General features: G+C 41.7%; 1 protein-coding gene across 2 annotated transcripts in view; it reads left to right on the forward strand.

Moving 5' to 3' along the window:
- Positions 1–983: 983 nt before the first annotated feature.
- Positions 984–18,422, forward strand: part of ODF1 (outer dense fiber of sperm tails 1) — a gene marked incomplete at its 5' end in the record, with an annotated part of 49,629 nt that continues 32,190 nt past the window's right edge. Inside the window, 2 exons of one of the 2 annotated variants that reach the window (XR_013762667.1) lie at positions 984–1,096; positions 10,642–10,788. Of the gene's footprint in view, positions 1,097–7,296; positions 7,396–10,641; positions 10,789–18,422 lie in introns of those variants that run through there. The other variant, XR_013762668.1, reaches the window with a different exon arrangement.

An 18,422-nucleotide genomic window follows, 5' to 3' on the forward strand; every position in this document is an offset into this window, starting at 1 on the left:
TCCTACATCTTCTCCAAAAAGAATTAGTGCTTTTTGGGTCCTGTTTAAGAAACCTTACCCAATGTCAAAGTCATGGAAATAGCCTCACATTTTATCATTGAAAAGATTAACTGGTTTGTCTTCCCATTTAGATCTATAATGTGCTTGGAGGCCATGTTTATGTATGTTGTGAGGTAGGGGTCAAGATTAATGTTATTCCATTTGAACAACCGATTGGCCCAGCACCATTTCTTTCTTTCTTTTCTCTTTTTTTCTGACTTGCAGATTTATTTATATGGAAAGTTGTAACAAAATATAAAGAACAATCACAATTAGGCATTAATTAACAGGTTGTTTTTTCTGAAAAGACCAAAAGTCATACTACTCACATAGTAGTCATCTGTTGCTATGTAGCAAATCAACCCAAAACTTCAAGGTATAGAGCAGCAATAGTTGTATTATCTTCCAGAATTTAGTTGGATGTTGCTGATGTGGGATCTCTCATGAAGCTGCAGTCAAAAGATGGCCAGAGCTCAGACTGCTAATGGTGACTATCTGGGTGGCCCAACACCATTTGAAAAGACTGTTCTTTTCCCACTATTCCACAGAATCATCTTCTTCTTAGATTTTATGTCCACATATATAAGTCTGAAATTTTGATCCTAAAACTTTGCCCTCTGAATATTCTTTACTCTTCATTTGCTGAAGTACATATTAATGACCAGTCACTTTCTCAATTTGCATTGAACATGAGATTCATAATGCATGTCAGGCTGGATTGTTCTACTAGGATCAATGTTTCCTAGAATTCCTTTCTTTGTATGATTCTGGGTTGAGCTGACTCAAAAGTGAACTCATTTGTGATTTAGAGATTGTGCTCCTCTAAAGGTTACTGGTGAGAGGTGGTGAGACAGACCACAGACATGCCAGCAGATTCCAGTTGGCCCTTATTCGTCCCAATTCCTGGCCCAGCTACCCTTTCCATTTGCCAGCTCTGCCAACAACAGCAACCCCAGGACGGCCAGGGAATGCTGTGAGAGCTCACAGGGGCAGCAGTCATGAAGAGCCAGCCGACTGGACGTGACTGGGTTCCAGATTTCCCTGCAAGCCATGGCGGGTTAGTGACTTTCCTCTGACTCTTCAATTTCCTTTACCAGGCCCTTACCTCTCTACTTCCTCCCCAAATTGTTTTTAAGCACATTTTTTGTAATTAATTCCTTATCCCATAACTCTTAGTGTTTCTGCCTCCCTGAATGAATCTTAACTGAAACACATATGTTGAAATGATCCACAAGGTATAAAAGTAACTAAAACAATGGTGCATGGTAAATTTTTAATTGATGAAAAAATTGAAGAGCTGCTTAGTAGTATTTTGGGCTGACATTCACACTGCTGATTTTGAAATGACACCTTGAAGCTGGCTATTTACTTTATCACTCTTCTTTCCTTCATCTATCTCTGACTTCCTTGGATCATTTCCCTCATCTTTATACCCATATTCATCTTTCCCTCCAGATTATAAACTCATTTACAGGTTGGTTTTACTCATTGTTACATTCCTCTTTATCAAAAGGGAAATGTAAACCCAGTGCCACAAGAATTCCAGGATGAAAGCTGGGAGCAGTGGTGCACACCTCTAATCCCAGTGACTCCAGAGGTTGAGGCAGGAGGACCTCAAGTTCAAGTCCAGCCTGAGCTACTTGACAAGACCCTGTCTCAAAATAACGGTAAAAAGGGCTGGAATGTAGCTCCGTGGTAGAGCAGTTACCTAGCATGTGGGAGGTTCTGGGTTCAAAAATCCCTGGCGATGCAACAAAAGCAAAACAATAACCACCACCAAAAAATTCCAAGGGGAGAGGATTAGTTCTGGCTGGAAAAGCTCATAAAAGTCTCCTTGGGGTGCTGGCACTTAACCAGGGCCTAAATGTCTAACAGGACCTTGCTAGGCAGGAAAAAAGAAAAAAAAGGAACAAGAAAGAATAGGCAACATTGGTCTGTGTGGAATGTGCCAAATACTACGTTAGGGCTTTATGTGTTGACTTGCTGATTTTCACTTCAATTCTATGAAGCAAAGTGCTACCATATCTTCATTTCATAGATGGGAAAACTGTAACTAGATGGGAACCAGTAACTAGAAAACTATCCCATCACCACAGTCCCCTACTAAGACCCAGGTGAAGACTACAGGTGGGAGTTGGTTTGTCTAGAATTTAAGAGCTCTTCCTTAGGATAGCAATTTCAGAAGTTCAGTATGGTTCTTGAATAGGTAAGGGAGACCTGAAAAAAACAGGAGGAATTTTAATTTGTGAGACAGGAAGAAAGAGGGAGAGAGAGAAAGACAGAGAGAGAGAGAATGTGTGTGTGAATGCACTTGGTGGTTTTTGTGCTTTGTTTGTTTGTTTGGCTTTCTCGAGAGAAAAGAAGCAAGAAGAGAAAAAGAAACAAGATTAGAGACAATTATGTAACCTGGCAGAAGGCACCAGAAATGGCTGAGGGATGTTTTTTTGATCATGTCCAAGGAGGCTCAGGACAGCTAATGTTCACTTTTAAGTAGCCTGATTTTCTGTGATGTAAGTTTCCCTTCTGCCTGAGTTTTTAGTAAAAGTAAAGTCTGCTACACACAGAGATGTGTCAAAGTGAATTTATGGAAAACAAAACAAAATGGCTCAGTCTCACACGTGAGTTATTTAAAACAGCAAGATGAACCATAAACTGAACTACTCCACAGAAGCAGAAGATCAGAACAAGAAGTACCCCGAACAGCCCTCTGCTGGGAACTCGCAGAAGTCTTTGAAAAGCACCGGGCTTTCCAAAATCTGTGGAATGGGATATTTGAGACAATCTTCTCTGGATCTGAAAGGGCAAGAAGTTTCCTGCTGCTGGGCGTGGTAATGCACACCTATAATTCCAGCTACTTGGGAAGCTGGAGCAGGAGGATTGCAAGTTCAAGGCTAGACGGGGCAACTTGGAAAGACCTTGTTTCAAAATAAAAGATAAAGAGTGCCAGGGGTATAGTGGTAGGGCACTTGCCTAGTGTAAGGAATCCCACAGAAACCACGCGGGACACGGGAAATCACATAAGGGAGTTTATTAAGCAAACAGAGTGTCTCCCTGCAGGGTAAGAGAGAAAATGAGAGGAAAAGAAAGGGAACGAGAAAGGGCGCGTGCTAGAGAGAGTGGAAAGCGAGGAGGAGAAAGTAAGCAAGTGTGTAGGAGAGAGAAGCAAGAGAAAAGATGGCGGGGTAGCTACCCTGAAGCAGTTGAATTCTGCTGGGCTAACAGGGGACCAATAACGGAGAAGGATACTTGCAAGCTGACTGATGAACCAATAGCTAGCTAGGATGTTCACAGACTGACAGTAGTTGGGAGGCCGGGAAATGGCTGCACCGGAAAGGGTGCGGGGAGCAGCTTTGTACGTTACACCTCACCTGCACAGGGTCCTGTGTTCCATCTCCAGCACTGCAAGGGGTAGGGGGAAGGCTCTCTCTGACACTTCATTACTTAAGGAAGTGGGTGTCCATAAGGAACCTAGATGCAGGAGGTCTGAACCAAAGGAACTTCTGGAAGGACCAGTTGAGGTTATGGCTGGAGGGTGGGGACCAAAGAGGAGAGCTAGAGGAAGTTGCCATGGGAAAGACACTCATGGACTTCAACATCTATTTGGAGACAGACACAAACTGTAGAAAAGAAGCAAAAACAATACAGGAAGGTGTTTAATTCAGTGTCAAGGGAAGGCTTCATGTGGGTGGTGGATCTGTTTTAAAGTCTATTCACCATTTAGTTATTTTGAGTGACCTTTGGTAGTGGAGATTTTTTGTTGCTTTGTTTGTTTTTTAAGCACAGACCATGTGGCCCGCACCCTTAAATCCCAGTCACTCAAGGAGGCTGAGGCAGGAGGATTCAAGGTCTGCCTCAGCAAATAGGTGAGGCCCTGTCTCAAAATAAAATTTTAAAGGAAGGGTTGGAGATATAACTCAGTGGTAGAGTGCTTGCCTGGCATGCCTGAGTCCTGGGTTTGTAATGGTGGCCCATTTTGTGCTTTGAATATAGCTCTTGCTGCTCGGCCACTACGACTTTTAAAATGGACACATTTCTTTCTCTTTCTCTCTCCCTGCTCCTCCCTAATCTCAGGGGAAATAGAATTACCTTTCTTGCCCATCCTAGGCAGAGTTATCTGTCCTTGAGCACACACCCACCGTAGGAACAAAGTAAACCAGACTTTGGGGATGGCACCAGAAGATCTCAGAAGTGACCATCTACCAAATTAACAAGTGAATTACAACTTCAGATAGGAAATACCTTTGAATCACCTCTCTAAAAGTCCCCTATGGGCTGGGGAGATAGCTCAGTTGGTAAAGTCCTTGCATCACAAGCACAGGGCCCTGGGCTCAATCCCTAGCACTACATACATACATACATACATACATACATACATACATACATACATACATACATAAATAAAATAAAGAGCCCCTGTTCCTGCTGATGGGAACAATCTCAGGGGAGAGGAGTCTTCTGTGTTTCTTCTTTGCTAGCAAAGCAGCAAAACTTCTTTTTCCTTTTTCTCAGAACCATGTCCTCATTATTGGATTGGCATCGGGGACAAGGACCAAGCTTCCAGTAACAGGTTCAATCCCTACCTAATACTGAGGAAAACCGAAAGAATGCCGGCAAGATCTTTTAATGTGCAATTAGCCGGCCTCGTAGAGTCTTGGAGACACCTTCAACATTTAAGCTTGAAAATACCCCTTTCCAGATTTAACTGTCTTTCTTTTAGTGCCTGCTCTTGTTAAAAGGGTTTTTGCTGTTGTTGTTGTTTGTTAAATATTTAAATGTCAGGGGCGTTTTTCTTTTGAGAGATTCTCAGCACGGCTTTGTTTCTCCACAGAGGCACGGTTCCGCAGCTGCGCACTGCAGAGCTGTCGTGCTGACCGCGTGCCTGAAGTGGAGTGACATTCAATTTATTTTTCAGACTTAATTAAGCCTAAATCCCACAAATGCCCTCACTCCCTAACCATCATTTATGATGAACGATAAAAGCAAATGACTTGAAATAATGAAGAAAAACTGCAAAACAACGTTATCTTAGGGTTTTGTCAGAAAACACTGAATCCTCCAAAAACAGTTAATGGAACACCAAAGAGCTGATACCCACCCTGGTACTGTGGTAGAATGGCTGATGGAGATCTCCTCTGCCCATAGGCTGCTTTTGGACATTGGGATAGTCCCTTCTCTTCCCCAATGAAGGGCTCTGCTGTGGGTCCTGCTTGGTAACAGCTTCACTGCAGGGACTGCTGCTGGGCAACTCACTTTTTAAGATTGTCTTTCTTTCCAGGTCTGGGCAGCGTCCTTGCCTCTTCCTAATCTTCCCAAAAGCTTGGTCCTTGTCCCAGATGTCATCCAATAACGAGGAAATGGTTTTGAGAAAAAAAAAAAAAAAAAAAGGAAAAAGAAACTTTATTGCTTTGCTAGCAAAGGAGAAACAAAGGGGACCCCTGTCCCGGAGGCTGTGATTCTGCCCATCAGCAGGAACAGGGAGCTTTTAAAGAGGGACTCAAAGGCTACATTCCCCATGTTCTCTGTCGGAGTTGTCATTCACTTGTTAATTTGGGAGATGGTCATTTCTGAGATCTGGTGCCATCCCCAAAGTCTGGATTACTTTGTTCCTATGGTGGGTGTGTGCTCAGGGACAGATAACTCTGCCTAGGATGGGCAAGAAAGGCAGTCCTGTTTCCCCTGAGATTAGGGGACGGGAGAGATGAGGGAGGAGCAGGAAAAGAGGAAGAGAAAGAAACATGTCTATTTTAAAAATAAGTTGCAGTGGCAAAGCAGCAAGGGCTATATTCAAAGCATAAAGTGGACCATTGTTACACTAGGTTCCTGAGAATTTCCTGGGGCCTCATGCCCTGAGCATCTGCTTCTGTAACATTAGGTAAGTGTATGGATTGTTTGCTGACCTCAAATGTGGTTGCTACTTAGCACTGTCTCAACACAGATCTAAACCTTGGCTCCTTATAGTTGCCATTAAACGCCTCATTAAAGAGGTATTTGTGTGTATGAGAGAGTAGCCAACTCCATTGATGGTTTGGTAAATCGACATAATCAGCAAGGCTCTCTTACAAAGCTTTCTGCCACTTTGCAGATTGCCTGGCTCTTGCTCTCTCACTTTCTTTCCTCCATTTCTTTCACCTAAAATTCAAATTCTTGCTGGGCGTGGTGGTGCATGCCTGTAATCCCAGTGGCTCAGGAAGCTGAGGTAGGAGGATTCCAAGTTCAAAGCCTGCCTAAATAATTTAACCACACCCTGTCTCAAAATAAAAAATAAAAAGGCTTGGAGATGTAGCTCAGTAGTTAAGCACCCATGGATTCAATCCCCAGAACCAATAATAATAATAATCATAAAAAAATAAAATTCAAATTCCTATTTGTTAATGTACAACAATCTCAGTCCTTGCTCCTAACTCAGCTCCAGGCATTACTTTGAATGGGCTTGGCTAAATATCAGTCTGATGAAGTTCTCAGTCAAAGAACATCTGCTACCCCTGCCCAGTGGAGGATTGTGATAGTTTTTAGATGTGTCCACGGATTCACGGACACTTCTCTTTTCCAAGGGTGGCACTTATTTCCCCTCTCCTTTAGCATGAGTTCATCTTAGTGACTCAATTCCAACCAGTAAAGTGTAGCAGAACTGACATGTGACTTCTCAGGTGAGGACAAAAAAGGCACCTGACACTCTTTCAGATCACTCACCCTGGGGAAACCAGCTTCCCATTCACCAGGATGCTCAAGCAGGTGTGAGATCTGGGGCCCAAAGGAACTTCCCCCCTCCTTTCCTCTTTCCATTGCTAACTATTTCCACCGAACTCCACAGCTCTAGGTCAAGGAGCAAAATGTAGAAGTAGTTGAAATGGAGGTGCTGGGTCACAGTGGAGGAGCAGAAATGACAGGAGACAATCAAGCGTCGCAGGTCATGGGCTCCAGAGTCAGAAAAGCCTGAGTTGGAGCCCTGGTTCTGCCTTTTACCACCAGCCTCATTAGCCTTCTAAAGCTTCAGTTTGCTTATCTGTAAAATGGGGTCTTATCTCCCTGGAGAAGTTATAAGGAGTAAGTGTGCTGAGGTGCTCGTAGCTGGGTAGTATTTATAGTGAGAAATAGTAAGTCTGGGGACCATTTTCAGAATACCACATTTAGCCTTAAAGGTAAAATTACCTGAGTTTTAAGGAAAGCAGCTGGAAGGAAGAACAAAATGGAAAGTTAAAAACAGTTAACACTGGAGTGGGACAAATTCACAGCCCCTTGACAAACAGGAAGTGAGGGGGAAGGGCCCACCTGACCAACAGGCAGAAACTGCAAGATGCTCTGTGCCCAAGAGGACGTCCTGCCACAGGAGAAAAAGAGAGGTGAGGACAACTGAAGGTATGTGTCTTTAAATAACCCAATAGGAGACAAGAGGTGTCATGTAGGGGTGACATTTGGGAAGACTGCACACCCATAGTACTCAGTCAATGAGGAAGGGGTGGGGGAGGGACCTTATACAGTAGGCAAAAATTGCTGATTGTAGCTTGCTCTGGGTGCACATGCTCACCCAGACACCTGATCTTGCAGGACCATCATTAAAAGCCTCACTTTCTCTGCCTTTTACCTCTCAGTTCATTCTTTTGGGTTTGTTCAAATAAGCATGTTTCTCTTATTTATTTATTTATTCGCTTATTTATATTTGGAGACAAGTTCTGGCTAAATTGTGGAGGCTAGCCTGGAATTTGTGATCCTCCTGCCTCAGCCTCCCAAATCGCTGGGATTACAAGCATGGGCCACCATGCCCAGAAGCCTGGGTGTTAAGGCCTGACCCAAGGGAAATATCCACTTGAAAGTAATTATTATGGTGATGATTATTGGTTGGACTAATATTATTATTGACTGGTAGTGTGCCTAGTTAGCTCATTACATAAATTATCATGTCTGACTGGGAATGTGTAGCTCAGTGGTAGAACACCATTGCCTAGCATGCATGAGGCCCTGGGTTCAATCCCCAGTTTCAAAGAAAAAAAAAAAAAAAAAAAAAAAGCCACAAACACAACAATGCAAAACAAACATAAATGATGTCAATTTTAATGCTCACACAGCAGCTTAACAGGTTGATGTATTATAGTGGTTGAATGCTGTCCTCCTGAAAGATATCCAAATCATATGCCAGGTACCTGTGACTATGACCTTATTTGGAAATAGGGTCTTTGCAGATATAACTAAAGATCACAGATTTGGGGATGAGATCATCCTGGATCTGGAACAGGCCCTAAACCCTAAATCTAAGGACTGCTGTCTTTGGGGCGGGTAGTACTGGGGCTTGAACCCAGGGGTGATTTACCATGCCAAGCTATTTTTGACTCTAGAATAGCGCAACACTTCATTCCATAAAACAGAGTTTTTAAGTGTTCCAATGAGCCAAGAAGAGGTTGGTTTTATATACAGAAAAGGCCTGAAGGAAGTAAAAAATTGAAATGAAGAGCATATTTTTCATTTCAAAGTTGCTTTCTTCAGCAGGCAGGACCAGGGAGACAGAACAATAGAACAATATCGAGCTGGTTGACATCAGCTCTCTGTGTAAGGGTTAAGGCAGAGGGACCTGCACGATCTTGCCAATTCAAACTGGCCTGGGGCAGAGGAGGTAGAGCAGGCGCGTAAGTGCCAGGCCCTGGGTTCCATCCCAGTACCACACAAAACAATGACAACAACGAAAATAAAAACAGACCTGTTTGGGAACTTTGGCTGCTGTTTCTCTAATCCTTGATCCCTTGGAGGTCAGATAAACAGCTCAGTTTCAACTACAAGTAGAACTTCAGTGAGAATGGTTCCATTTTGGTTTTCAGCTCCTCTGCTGGGGCCTGGTGCAGGAGAAAGCAATGGCCTCTCTAAATTTCACTTAATAGTTGGAAGAATTCTCCCCAAGAGCCTTTGGAGGGAACATGGCATTGGTGACGGCTCCATTCTGTACTTCTGGCCAAGAGAGTGTCTGGGTGTGGTGGTGCAGGCCTGTAATTCCAGGGGCTCAGGAGGCTGAGGTAGAAGGATCGCAAATTTAAGGCCAGCCTCGTTAACTTAGCAAGATCTTGTCTCAGAATAAAAAATGAAAAGGGTCAGAGGTGTAGATCAGAGGTTGAGCACCCCTGCGTTCAATCCCCAGTATCCCCCAAACAATGAGAAGATAAATTACTATTGTTTTATTTTTATTATTATTTTTTTAAAGACAGGACTTGATAAATTGCCCAGACTGGCCTTGAACTCATGATCTTCCAGCTTAGCTTCTTAGCTGACTGGGATTACAGAGTTACAGCACCCACCATCCTGGCTCTCCTTGTAATGTTTTAAACTGCCAAGTTTGTGATTATTTATTATAACAACTTCTAGGAAAAAAAAACACATATATTTACCCCCACTTTATAGATGAGAAAAATGAAGCCTCAGAAAGATGAACAAATTTGCTCAAAGTCTGTTTTCACACAAAGAACCAATTTACCCTAGTTACACATGAAGCTACTAAGTGCCCACCAGAGAAATGATCAGGAGCCAAAACAAGAAAATTAGGACAAATGTGTAACTCCAAATCTCTCCTAGAGAAAGGAAAATAAGTTCACATCATTTCACTTAATGTGCAACTTTGCACAAATACCAGAGCTCATTTAATTAGGTCAAGAGTAACCCTGTTGGAAGGAGAAAGTCAGCAAAATTGAACTCTGGATAACATGTAAAACAGTTCAGCTCAACTCTGCAGAAGAGACGGCTCAGACCAGCCCCAAAGACCAATGACTGAGACTCCTGGGAGACTTAGAGCAGATTAAATTAATAGAGCAATTAGGGACAGGAAACAGGCTAAGCCTCTTAAAATCTGGGAATCGAAGGGGAAAATTTCAGAACAATTTGGTTTGTTGGAAGGAATGGAGTCCTACACTTTAATTTCTCTTTGTTTGGTTTATCAAGATGCTGAAATGGCAAGTCTGAAGAGCAAGAAATAATCACAGGTTTCTTCAGAGATGCAAACAGCAGGGAATCATTAATTTTTAAAATCCACTCATTTTCCAAGGAGCCAGAGTCCTGCCTGGTCTTGGGATTTAATCAATTCACAGAGCACAAGGAACAAGTTTCTCTTAATGTGCACTATTGTTACCCCATGAAGTTTCTCTTGCCTTTCTTTTTTGGGAAAAAAAATATATTTTCCATAATTGCAAAAATAACAAATGCTCAATGTACAAAACTTGAAAAACTTGAAAAGGCATAAAGAAGATAAAAGGAAAAAATAAACACCAAAATCCCACCTCCTTTATCTTGAAATGCATTCTTCTGGTAATTCAGATAGAAAGGCAAAGATTTATATGATCTGAAGAGAAAGTAGAGTATTCGTTATAAGCATGTCATTCAAAACCACACCGTAGCTGCTTCTGTATGTTCATGGGAGGGGTGGCATGACGACAGAATTCAGATTTGTGAGGAGAAAAAATAATTAACATTTAACAGTATTTCCTCTGTGCCAAACACTAGCTAAGCACTTCATACATATCAGCTCTAAGAAACCTATGCCTACCACCAGGTTCAAAGATATTCTGCTATATTTAACTCATTTAATTCTCAGTACCCTTATTAAATATTAGTGTCATCCCAATTTTGTAGATAAGAAAACGGAGGCACGGAAAGAATGGTACCCCACACAGCCGGTAAGTGGCAGAGCCCACATTCACACCAGAAATTGCTCTGGAAGCTTCCGCCGTGCGGTGTTAACATACCTTCTTCGAAAACATGGAGATGACGACATGACAGGTAAGAGTCTCCCCTTGGCCTGGGGTACGTGTAGCGCGGTTGCCGAGCATTTGCCCAGCATACGCAAGGCCCTGAGTACAATCCCCACTACTGGAGGGATGGGGGCGGATCTGTCAAGCCGGCATGGTGGCAGACACCTGCAACCCCAGCTACTCCGGACCGCAAGGCAGGAGGGGCATCGAGGGTTTGAGGCCAGCCATTTAACAAGACCCTGCTCAAAATAAAAAAGGCTGGGGATGCAGTTCAGTAGTTGAGTAGAGCATCCCTGGGTTCAATCCCAGTATGAGGGGGACGGAGTTTCTTTTTCTCTTCTGTCCCAGACCTGACGTGTCAGAATCGCGTAGCGGGTCCTGATTGTCATGCCTGAAGGTGAGGACCACGCACAAGATGAGGGTGGAGGCAGGGAGCCTGAAGCTGGAGAACCTAGAGGGGCGTGTTTTGCTTGCTTGCTTGGACCAGCATCGGGACAGGAAAGGCACCACTTGGCGCTCCCATCTTGAGAAAAAAACCACATGCTCACTGGCCTTGTGCAAGTAGTTTTGGAGAATCCAGCCAAATAGCTTCATCCCACTTCGGAGCTGCAGCATCGAAGGGGAAAAAGAAGTCTGGCTGGGCCGAGAGGGAGCCCCTGGGACTCTGGATCAACTTGAGGTCACCATGCATTGTAATGTCCACAAACCTGGGCGAGAGGATATAACCAATTTTATTTCAGTCTCAAAGGACTAAATAACCTCAGCTGACTTCTGGGAAGGAGATAAATTGTGTATATATACATATATATTATCTGTAACATATATATTTTGGGTTTTATGTAGCATACATGACATGAAACAAATACAAGTAGATATGTAAAAATTATTTCCAAAAGTGACATTAGCAGGGAGTGCTGGCACTTGCCTGTAATCCCAGACTGAGTCAAGTTCAATGCCAGCCTCCACAACTTTGCAAGACCCTGAGCAACTTAGTAAGACCCCGTCTCAAAATTAAAAAATAGGGCTGGGTATGTGGGTCAGTGATAGAACTGCTTGCCTAGCATGCTCAAGGCCCTGGGTTCAATCCCCAGTACCTTGTGATTAAATTCCTGGTACCACTAACAATAAAAAGTGGCATTATTTTACTACATACGTATATATTATGTAGCATATATTATATAATATATAGTATATAATGTAGAAATATAACAGGTAGTATGTTATAGGTATATAGGTTATAACATGAAATATGTTATACTAACACAATAAAACATGGTGTTTATAAGATGTACAAGTACATTTTAATATAATTTTTATTAAAGTGCAACATTATATATGATTTAATGTCCTTCCCTTTTTTTTTTTTTTAAACAAAATGTGGTACTACAATATTTTTGTACACTATTATTGTAGTCCACTACAATATTGTGGACTGGGGATATAGCTCAGTTGGCAGAGTGCTTGCCTCACATGCACAAGGCCCTGGGTCAATTCCCAGCACCGCAAAAAAAAAAAAAAAAATTGCGGGGTGTTTTTTCAGGTAATTGATCTCCCTAAGTAGCTCAGGCTGACCTCAAACTTGAGGTCCTTTGGCCTTAGCATCCCAAGTAGATTGGATTACAGGCATGTACAAGCATACCAGGCAATTTCGCGGGAGTTTTTACAGAGGAGTGTACTGTGACTGTTTTATAATTTTAGTAATATAATCATATCCTTATATATGTGTGTGTGTGTGTGTGTGTGTGTGTGTATTTTTTGGCAGTGCAGAGACTCAAACCCAAGGCCTAGTGCATACTAGGAAAGTACTCTCCCACAGAGCTATACCACCAGTCTGATGTATTGCATATTCTATACAGAAGTACAATAATTTGCTTAACTTGTCTCTTATTTTGGTTATTTGGGCTGTTTGGGCTATCATAAATAATGGTGCTGATGAACTTATATATTTAAAAGAATTTATAAACAGGTAGATCTCTGACTTGATGCATACTGCTGGCACCAAAGAGGGCTTGACAGGAAACAGGTGATGCCATAAAATTGAAAGGTGTCTAATAAAAGGAGGAGGAATGAAGATGTAGCCTGGGGTGCGGGGGGGGGGGGCAAGAATGGAGGAAGGAGGGACTGTATAGAGGGAAAAGAGGGGTGGGAGGGGTGGGAGGAAGGAAAAAATAACAGAATGAATCAAACACCATTACCCTATGTAAATGTATGAGTACACAAATGGCATGCCTCTACTTCATGTACAAACAGAGAAACAAGGTGTACCCCATTTGTTTACAATAAAAATAAATTAAAAAAAAAAAAAAAGATGTAGGCTGGGTGTAGGAAACCAGCCAGGAACGGTGCAGTGCCGTGGGGATTTTACCACCCTCTGAATGATGCCATTCTCATGTCATTTTCTATTTATCTTATTGTGAAGTCAAGTATTTTTTATGTTTAGTTTTCTTTTGTGACTTGCCTTTGGTTTGGGGGGTGGGGGTTCATTGTCTTCTGCTTAGTTTGTGGGGCATTTTTTTATCATAGTATGTTAATTTTTGGTTTGTGTTTCCCCAAATATTTTCAGTAAGTTTATTTATTAATTATTATTATTATTATTATTATTATTTGCAGTGCTGGGGATTGAACCCAGGGCCTTGTGCATGCAAGGAAAGCACTCTACCAACTGAGCTATATCCCCAGCCCTGTAAGTTTATTTTTTATTGGTGTTTTTTTGTCATTTTGAAATATGGGAGTTCAAAACTTTTGTTTGTTTGGTTGGTTGTTTTGGTACGGGAGATTGAACCCAGGGGCACTTAACCACTGAGTGATAGCCCCAGCCCTTTATATGTGACAGGGTCTTGTTAAATTGCTGAGGCTGGCCCTAAACTTGGGATCCTTCTGCCTCAGTCTCCAGAGTAGCCGGGATTACAGGTGTGTGCCACCATGCCCAGTCCAAAATTTCTATGTAGCTACTTCTATTAATCTTTGCCTATGTGTTTAGAATTATGCCAATTTCAACAAGATTATAAATAGAACTTGTAATCTTATAGTTTCTTTTTTAACCTCTAATGCTTATCTTTTGGGGGACTGCTGGGGATTAAATCCAAGGCAAGTGCTCTACCACTGAGCTACACCCTTAGTCCCTAGTCCTTATTTTCTTAACCAGAGATATAGTTAAAACTTTGATTATCAATTAACCATTGAAAAAACTGAACATGATTCCTTCCCCCATAAAATATTAAAAAATTTTTTTTTCTTTTTGTGTTTTGGTACTGGGATTGAACCAGGGGCATTTTACAACTGAGCTTACATTCCCAGCCCTTTTTACTTTTTTATTTTGAGCCACAGTCTCACTAAGTTGCTGTGGGCCTCACTGTGTTACTGATGCTGGTCTTGAACTTGTGATCCTCCTGTCTCAGCTTTCTGAGTCACTGAGGTTACAGGTGTGCACCACTTCACTCAGTACAGACACAAGTATCATTGTGAATGATTGCCTTGCCTGACCTTGTGGTTTTCCATTATAGCTTCAAAGTAGGGAATTCGACTCTATTTTTTTGTTGTTGTTGTTTTTCTTTCCTTTTTTTCCTTTCTTTTCTTTTCAAGCAAATTCAGCTTTTAGGCATCGTGAATATGATAAACTCTGCTTCCTAAAGTGGACGCTTGCCTGAGCTGTGGCAGACATGCTCTGACTCAAGACTTCAAGTAAAGTCAGAGAGCTATTCCAAAAACCACCATTAAGATGGTCAAAATAGATTAAGTAGAGGAAAGATAGATTTAAAAAACAAAATCAGAGCTGGGGTTGTAGCTCAGTGGTAGAGCGCTTGCCTAGCATGTGTGAGGCCCTGGGTTCGATCCTCAGAACCACATATAAATAAATAAATAAATAAATAAATAAATAAATAAATAAATAAGTGGTTTTAAAAAAAGAAACAAAATAAATTCATAGAATATGACAAAGATATAAAATAACATATGAGCACAAGTGTGGGGCCATTACTTGGGTTTAATCTGACTTTACCACTTACAAGCTTAACAATAAGAAAAACCGTTTTCCTTTCTATATGCACACTCTCTTCCTTTCTTTCTAGTATATCTTTTGTTTTTTTCTTTTTCACACTTGTTTACTTTTTTTTTTTTTTTTTTTTCAGGGCTGGAGATTGAACTCAGGGCCTTGTGCTTGAGAGGCAAGCACTCTACCAACTGAGCTATATCCCCAGCCCTTCACACTTACTTTCAATATTTCACTTCTGACACCAGATGTGTGGATTCCGTCCCCTGCACATCAGTTCTCCAGGGAACACCAACCAGAAGACCTACACTTCAGTGCATTCTGGCAGTCTCTGCCTGTCAGTGTTAGATCCCACAGGTGAGGGACTCAGTCCTGCAAGACACTCGCACTTCAGATGCCAGTCACAGATGGAGGCCTCCTGTGCTTCTGCGCACTGCCTGTGAATCAGGGGTTCCCACAGGCTCCTCCTCCAATTCCATTATTTGCTAGCATGGCTGAAAGATCTCAGGGAAATTCCTAAGTTACCAGTTTATTATAAAGGACATTTTAAATGGTATAGAATAGGGAGAGTGGAATTTGTTACCATCCAATAGTGAATATGTTCAATTAAAATTATATAGTCATCTCTTGATATCTGAGAAGAATTGATTCCAAAACCCTGGAGATACCAAAATCCAAGGATGCTCAGGTCCTTCATATTAGACAGTATAGTATTTGCCCATAGTCTACACAGTCCTCACATACACCTTAAATCTTCTCCAGATCACTTATTATGCCTAGTACAATGTAAATGCTGTGTCAATAATTGTTATACTGTATTATTTAGGGACGAATGACAACAAAAAATAAAAAAATAAACCTCTATAGATGTTCAGCACAAACACAATGTGTCTTTCAATACTTGTTTTCTTCGGGGTGCTGTAGACTGAACCCAGAGCCCTACACATGCTGGGCAAGTGCTCTACTGTCAAGGCTACATCCCAACTGTGGAATATTTTTGATCCTTGGTTGATTGAATTGTGGATAGGGCACCTCTGGATATGGAAGGCCTACTGTACGCTAGCAGTACTGATCACTTTCAGCATGTGGTAGTACCTATCTCTGTGAAAAGACATTTTCAAAGATTAAATGAATAAAATTTCATTGCAAATTAGTATTAACAGGTCACCTCTGCCATCGATTTTGATGATAGGAAACTCTAATTCTGAATTCCAGTTAAACAAAATGTTATCCTGTCCCAAGAAAGAACTTTATTCTTCCTATTAGTAGACCTAGATTATTAAACATTGTACTCTTTTATTTTTTTTTTCTGTTTTCTCTCTTTTTATATAAGTACCTACAACATAACCCCTATTTTACCCCATGGCCTACAAAGTTATAGTATTTGCTGCCTGGTCCTTAACAGAGAAATTCATTGACTTCAAATCCAGGAAACATATTACCAAAATGTGACAGAAGTTTTTTTCTGGATATGTAGATTCTGAATATTTTATTTACTTTTTATTCTTGCTCTTTGTGTTTTCTCACTTATCTGAAATGGACATGTATTACCTGTGTAATAAGCAAACTGTTTACAAAATCAGTTTTATAAAGAAAAACTAGCTGGTGTGGTGGTGCATGCCAGTAATTCCAGCAATTCTGGAGGTTGAAGCAGGAGGATTGAAGTTTGAGGCCAACCTGGGCAATTAATCAAGACTCTATCTCAAAAAATAAAAAATAAAAATGGCTGGGTGTAGCTCAGTGGTAGAGTACCCCTGGGTTCAATCACTAGTACCGTGAAAATAAATAAATCGCCCTGTGTGGTGGTGTGTGTCTGTAGTTCCAGTGATTTGGGAGGCTAACACAGGAGGATCAGAAGTTTAAGTTTGAGGCCAGCCTCAGCAATTTGATGAACCCCTAAGCAATGGCGTGAGACCCTGTCTCAAAAAAACAAAAAAGGACTGGGAATGTAGCTCAGTGGTCAAGCATCCCTGGGTTTAATCCCCAGCCTCTCCACCAAAAAAAAATATACACATACATATATATTGATACACATAAATCTATGTGTGTGTGTGTGTATACACCTGCACATACAAACATATGTATTTTTATTTTAGAAATATATAAAATAAATGTATATATTAAGTGTACATATGCTTATATATATGCACACACACGTATATGTCAGCGTGAACAACTATTCCTTCAATCAAGTTGATAAACAAGTACTAGAAGTACTCTGTTCTGTTTTTGTTCTGGCCCTGGGGATTGAGTCTAGGGGTACTCTACCACTGATCTACACTTCTAGATCTTTTTGTTTTTTGAGTCAGGGATTTACTGAGTTGCTGAGGCTGGCCTTGAGCTTGTGAGTCTTCTGCCTCAGCCTCTGCAGTCCTGGAATGAGAGGTTTGTGCCACTCTGTCTGGCTGCTGTTCTGCTCTTGCCAGGCAGTAGGCTCCTGTCTGTGCAATTCCTTGTGCATTTCATCAGGAGTGGGCAATCGCCTTATAACAGACTTCCTCTAAAGAGCAGCCCTTGTGTTTTTGTAGAACCACATCAACAGCAGAGAACTTGCAGAAGGACATTCTTCAGGGCCACAAGGTAAGTTGGACCCGACTTTTAAGAAGCCCAGCTTAGCCTCCTAGAGGGGCAATCAGGTGGCCTATGGGCTGCCCTCTAATTGCAGTGTGTGACATCCCGTCCCATGAGAATGCTCTGTAACAGACGGCACATCTGATTGAAAGTAACTATCCCAAGATTACTTTGTTGTTGTTGTTCAACTGTAAATAGATCTTCTTCTATTGAATTTTGCCTAACTCTGTCCTAATCTGAAATGTCTCCAAATTCTTTTAAAACTCTACAAGGTCTTTGCATCCTTGTTGTTTTAAACATTCAAGTTCTCAAGAGCCCTTAGAAATATCTCAAGGATATTACTTTCATAGGAGTCTTTCTTTCTCTCTCTTTCCCTCCCCCCCCCCCCCCCTCCCCCCTCCCCCCCCCCTTTCTTTCTTTCTTTCCTTTTCTTTTTTCTGTAACTGGGGATTGAACCCAGAGGCACTCTGCCTCTGAGCTATATCCCCAGCCTTATTAATTAATTAATTTATTCATTTATTTAAGACAGGTTCTTGCTAAGTTGCTGGCCTCGCCAAGTTGCTCAGACTGGCCTCAGCCTCCCAAGTCTCTGGGATTATAGGCATGCTCCACCATACTTGGCTCCCAGTCCTTTTCATTTTTTATTTTGAGACAGAGTCTCTTTAAGTTGCTGACGCTGTCTTTGAACCTGCGATCCTTCTGCCTCAACCTTTCGTATAGTTGAGATTACAGTCTTGCATCTCCATACTTGCCTGGACCTCTTTTCTGTTTTGGGGGGCCAGGGGAGGTACTGGGGATTGAACCCAGGAGTGCTCTACCACTGAGCTACATCCCCAGTCTTTTTTTGTTTGTTTGCTTCTTATTTTGAGACAGGGCCTGGATAAGTTGTCCAAGATAGCTTTGAACTTGCTATCCTCCTGCCTAAGCTCCTAAATCATTGGGATTACAGGCATGCACCATGCACCTTGCTCTGGACTTCTTTTCCTGAGGGCCCCAGAAATATAGTTTGGTAGATCCCAATAAGCGCTCACAGAGTAGTTGAGCACTGCTTACTGGAGACAAGGGTACTTGTATGTTGAGGAATGAGCCTGCACTATTCATTC

This window comes from Sciurus vulgaris (genome assembly GCF_902686455.1).
Source record: "Sciurus vulgaris genome assembly, chromosome: 1".
Classification (NCBI taxonomy): domain Eukaryota; kingdom Metazoa; phylum Chordata; class Mammalia; order Rodentia; family Sciuridae; genus Sciurus; species Sciurus vulgaris.